Source organism: Amblyomma mixtum, chromosome 6 (genome assembly GCF_055824585.1).
Source record: "Amblyomma mixtum isolate Tamu chromosome 6, ASM5582458v1, whole genome shotgun sequence".
In the NCBI taxonomy this organism is placed as follows: domain Eukaryota; kingdom Metazoa; phylum Arthropoda; class Arachnida; order Ixodida; family Ixodidae; genus Amblyomma; species Amblyomma mixtum.
This window is the reverse complement of record NC_143017.1, coordinates 22,155,002-22,161,001: the sequence shown is the minus strand read 5'-3', so window position 1 is coordinate 22,161,001 and position 6,000 is coordinate 22,155,002.

Below are 6,000 nucleotides of genomic sequence, written 5' to 3'. Positions count from 1 at the left end.
TAAAGAACTTCATTCAAAAGTGCGCCGTATGCATTGGTCCTTGCATAGCCCCCATGTTGAGCGACATATTTTTATCTTACTGTGGCAAGCGAATTGCTGAGCGCATTGACACAGCCTACTTGGCTATGGTTTTTAGCTATGTGGCTGATTACGCTATTTCCTTGAAAGGGGTAACGCACGAGCGGGGTATGACCGCTGTGAACCTGGTTCTAGAAATCTTCGACGAGTGCTCGTTTGCGATGAGCTTCACCATGAGGTATGAGCGCAAGGACCCTTGCATTGCCAGAATATCTGCACTGTCGTCCATGAAACCCAAGTGTGCTGAAACATCAGCCTCGCTCAAAAAAAAGCTACTTTAAGCCACCAGTTAGCTCCTTGCAAGCTTGTAAAAGGGCACTGCAAATATCTGCATGCGTACTGCTCGGGGCAAGTCCTGCGATCATGAAATGCCGCATAGCGCTGGTTTCCAGCTGCAGCGACTGACCAGAGCTGGTTTTCCCTGTGAGTTCATCACCTCTGTGTTAGAGGCATTTTCCAATAAAGCTCGGGGTGTACATGACCAACGCCGTAGTGAGACGCGCAATGCAAGAGACCTGTTGCTATTCCATATTACCCTGAAATCTGGCATCGCTATAAAAAAGTGTCTGAGAAAGGTTGCGTGCCGGTGGTCTAGTCGGCCTATGCAAAAATGCGCAAGGAAGGCACGCGAGAGACTGTGGTATTAAACACGTATACAGATTCGTCCCGTGCACGCGCGGGGTCGTTTGCCGAATACCCCGGTCTGTCGAAAAAGCTACGTTGGACAAACTGGAGTTTGTATAAAAGTCAGACTAAAGGTTGGTTGGTTTATGGGGTTTAACGTCCCAAAGCGACTAAGGCTATGAGAGACGCCGTAGTGGAGGGCTCCGGTAATTTCGACCACCTGGGGTTCTTTAACGTGCACTGACATCGCACAGTACACGGGCCTCGAATTTCTCCTCCAAAGAAATTCAGCCGCCGCGGCCGGGATCGAACCCGCGTCTTTCGGGCCAGCAGCCGAGCACCATAGCCACTGAGCCGCCGCGGCGGCTCAGACTAAAGGAGCACCACGCAAGAGTAAGCGCATTCGCGCGGGGTTGGCATGTGGGTTGCACGCCTCGGTTCCGCGAAACGACAATGTTAAAAAAGTCGAGTCTAAACTATGCACACAAGTTTATAAAGCATTTTGTATTAAGAAGGAATCCGGCTCCTTTGTCACCAAAACCTAAGTTAACTTATCTGAAAAAGAGTTTGCATATCTGGATAATATGCTGTCCAGCACCCGCAGGGCACGAGTCTCGTGTGCTGATTGTTTGTTAGGTTAGTTTGTGATTGCGAGGAATGTATAAATCTCACGGACCTGTGTAATAAACTCAGCTAAAGTTGCGCGCTCTGCCTTGTTGGTCTCTTCCTCAACCCTTGTCTTTTTGCGCGGTCCCAAGATGTATTCTAACAATAGTCACAACTATCCCGCCCTTAATTCTCTGTTATATTTGCCCCCAGGGACGCCGCGTGCGACCAGAAGTTGTCCATTTCGTACGTCTAGAGGCCTATTATGCGCTCCAAACGACGCTGTGTTCCCACACTAGGTGTTTATTTTTGCGCAGTTCGTTTTTTGTTTGTAGTCGCCGCATGTTTTAAAGCATCTAGTCGATGCTTCTTTGAGAGTCGAGTAATGCCGCGAACCTTTAGTAGTGTTCTTTCGTTTACTCTTCAACATTGCAGGCACGATGCTTTATGATTTTGTTTGGGAAGCAAGAATCGACCAGATTTATCTCGACTGATGGCACCCAGGTGGAGCTGAATCTATGCTCTTCCAGAATGTTCAAATACTTTGCAGGCTTTATCTCGAAAGCTCGCTATCAGCTTTTAACTCAGCACGCCTGTGAGCGGCGGGCGTTCGGTTCGGTGACCGCCCAACATGGTTCTAGCTTCTTTCCGGGCGCAAGTAAACCGAAATAAATATTGTTTAATTCCAATTTAATTGTCTTCCTGCTGTCAGGACTGCAGTCGCCACCACCTGACAATGTAACTATTCAGTGGAGATGGAGAAACCATTGTATTCTAGTGGAGGCGAAAGCTCAAGTTACTGTACGGCATCCTAAGAAGTACATAAGGGGGCATTGTTAACCAATGTACCAAGGTGCTTCTGTAGGTAGCAACTGAATACGTGTTGCACTGTACCTCGTTTCAAAATAATGGTGCGTTGTGGCATTCTACGCATATGGTTTATAGCCGTGACTAATACTTCAAGGAAGCCTCTCTCTTCATGTTTTGGTCGCTTCTTGATTGCAACAAAATGCATATCATCCAGCATTTTAAGCTATTGCCTATTTGAAGTAGGTGCACAGAACTTGACCTATTTGTAGTTTCTGTTGATGGCTGCGAAACCCTTTTCTAGGAACAAACCTGTCGGCAGGACCGCAAAACCACCTTCCTTGCCAGCTTGGAGTGCTGGAAGACCAGTTGCATCGCTAGAAGACCATTTGTGGGCTAGAAGACCACTGCAAGCCCAGCCACTTTACGAACGATGGCCGGCAACTTTCACACTTGGCATGACACTTGAGAGCTGAATTCGGTCGTTTATTGAAAACTTATTGGACTTTACCTGGAAGAACCGCCTTTCCAAGAACGGCAGGTCTGCTGGAACGGTCACCAGAAGGCTTCTTTGGCCAGAAAATCAGACTCGTCAGCACACTTTTCCAGAGAAACACTGCAGCTTGTGGGCGATTCCTCTGCACGGGGGGCGCACAGGGAGTGACTCGAGGCAGGTCTCCGTAAGAAAAGGTTTATTCGCACATTGCAGGGGGGTCGGGCGTCGTTGGGGCAGCGGGGTCAGGTGGTCCTCGGGCAGGGCAGGTGTCCAAAAGCGCTGGTCCAAAAAAGAGAGCCAGCCTTGGCGGTCGCGCCTTAAGAAGGCTTCCTCGCCTAGCCTTGCTCCCCCCGCCCCACCACTCGGGAAGAAGGGTTCGAGGCTACCCGCGGTGAGCGGCGCGGGATTTGAGCTGCCCGCAAGCGGACCCTACAAGCTCTTGCCTCCAGCCTTTTCATTTCTTCTCAGCGCCTGTGCTCTTTTCTCGGTTCTCTTGCAAGCAAAGAAAGGGCGCGTTCCAAAGGATGGTAAACCCGGACTCGCCTCCAGGACTAATGCGTGAGTATCTTGCAAATGCGCCTCATGTGGCCCCTCGATGGCTGTAGAGGGCAGAACGGAGCTTGAATCTCTAAGGGAGGGACTTTCCACTTTAAACAGAATGTTACCACTCGGGGCTAGCAAGTGGATAAGTCTATAAGGTTTGCACATAAAATGATAGGGCCGGTGCGGAAACATTGATAGAGCAAAGGGTTCTGTGCAGAAGAAAGACGCCCAAGAACTACTTCGGTTTGGGCTAGTCGGTTCATATCTAAGTTTGATTCGGAAGACTGTGTAAAAGGGACAAGGTGATAGAACACAGCTAGGGAGGCGCCAACTTTCAACTGAGGTTTATTGCTCAAATCACTGAATTTTTACGAACCGGAGCCGCATCTCAGAATCCCATCACAAAAAAGCAATCAGCATGCTGACTATTGGCGCTACTGCTGGCGAGTTCTTGTTGGACGTTTGTTGTTTCATTGTCACTTGTTTTGTTGATGTGGAAGTTCTGAAAATATTTGCGTCTTGTTTCCATGGGCAAGTGCGCTTCTCTGCCGTCGGGATTAATTCGCTTTCCTGTTTGTTATTCATTTCTTTTGCGCACTGAGATAACCTTCGGGCTCAGTCCAACATGTTTGCATTTATCTGTTCCCAGTGGCGTGACTTACTGTGCTGAATTGTGCTCCTGCCCGACAGTAGTAGCGCCGATAGTCTGTATGCTGAGTGTTGTTTTTTTTGTGATAGGCTTGTGTGATGCGGCTCGGGTGCCTCACAAAAGTGCAACCTCATATGCAAAAATGCAACCTTCGCTGAACCGTGGCGCCACTCCTTATGTATTCTTGTGCCTTTCTAGTTCTTGACCCTTTTGCCATGTCTTCAAAACGATTAAATCATATCATCGCCATGTGTCATGACGTCTCGTCGTTCTTGTTGCCGCCGCGTAATATTTCATGTCATGCATTCTGAAGACATAAAACTGCGCAAGAGACAGGACACAGAAAAGATGCGGACAGGACGAGCGTAGACTAACAACTGATTTATTGACGCTCGTTCTGTCTGCATCTTTTCTGTGTCTGCGTAGTTTTTTGTCTTCAGAATGCCTTACCAACTACCCTCTCATCACACACTTCTAGATTTCATGTCAGGGTCGGGGTATCCTCATCAGCATGGTTCCGGAGCTTTCTACTGCGTAGTTTTATGTCTTCAGAATGCCTTACCAACTACCCTCTCATCACACACATCTAGATTTCATGTCAGGGTCGGGGTATCCTCATCAGCATGGTTCCAGAGCTTCGGAGGCTGTTCTTCTGGACAGAGGTCGTCTGTGAAGAGGGGGTGATTTGCACCTTCCGTAACCGCCCCAGCTCGACTTGAGCACATCGTACCAGCCGCACTCCCACACCCCACTTCTTAGACCCGACGACAAGACACGGCAACGTGTCGAAGACACTGACTGACCCGCTGCTTAGTGACCCGACGACCACTTGAAACAGTGACGACACCACCGCCCCTGCCGTGGAGTGCGCCTAGAGCCTCGACGTTGGTTTCGGGCTACCGATGGCTAAGTAGGCACCGTGTACAGTGGTTCAACCACTCATCTTTCATCGCGGCGAACTGCTCTTCGCCTTCTATTATCTCTGCAGCCATCAATTGACAGCTTTTCTTATGTACTGCCACTCATAGACTGTCGGCCTAGATCGCTATCGGAACGATCGCTCTGTCGGCCATTGTTGTGCTCTGACTAGGAAAACGACGAAACGTATAGGGCCGCTGGCGTCGCACTCTAGCCAATCCAGAAGCTATTAAAATAATATGATCTCCATCCGTCGTCATGCATTGTCCTTCTCCTTGCCGCAACGTAACATCATTCACACAGCTGCATAGTGCGAGGAGAATGAGATTTGCATCTGTGAATCCCTAAGCCCTTGACTTGTCGATTCAGAAATTTGAAGGCACAGTTTTAATGATATCAATGGTGTGACTCATTACAACGATAAGGGCGACGACGTAAAAAGCTGCCACCCTCCCTCTTTGTGTACGTACATCATTCAAATCTATTCTCGAGGCGGAAAGCGCAGGCGGCTAATTGGCGGCCTTTTGTTCTATAATTGCAGTCTTTTTACAATCGCACCTTCCTTTGCCTTCCGCCACTGATACCTCGCTCGGATCTCCGCTCACACCAAGCCCCTCATTCGTAAGATGCTTCAAAGGCGCGCTGCTGTCCATGGAGACCTCTCAGGTGGCTTAGGCTTCCGCTTATGAGGTCTAGAGCACTAAATCACTCGCAACTCGAAGGTCGGCGCAGCTGTTTGCAGACGCCGGTGGTTGACTCCAGACAAGGCGCGCTACACCCCAGCGAAGCAGCGCCGAAGGAACAGCCTGGACGCGTATCCGGTTGGTCCTCGTTAGGGTCCGGTGGCAGGGCTTTAGATACTTCTGCGGCAGAGCGCGGCTGTATAGCCAGCTCAATATCGCTAGCGCCGTGCTGAACGTACTCAGAGTCCGAAGGCTTGTGATCGGGAGGCTCAGTAGGTAGCAGCTTGATAATGGACACTGCTTCACGTCGAACTTCAGAGTTCAGCTCTCCGGAAGCGTCCACAACATCAGAAATGTCGATGTTGTGCTCTGACACTACATCTTATTCTTTAGATCAGGAATCCTGACGCACCCTATCGGTATACGTCAAAACACAGGTATTCACTGTGTGACCAAAACGACGACAAGGGGTGCATCGCTGCATACGGTACTGCAGCCGGACGTGTCCAACTCTGGTGCACCAAGGACACACTGGAGGCCTGCCCGGTATGACTACCAAGACCCGAATCCCATATACACTAAGGATGCGGGGAATG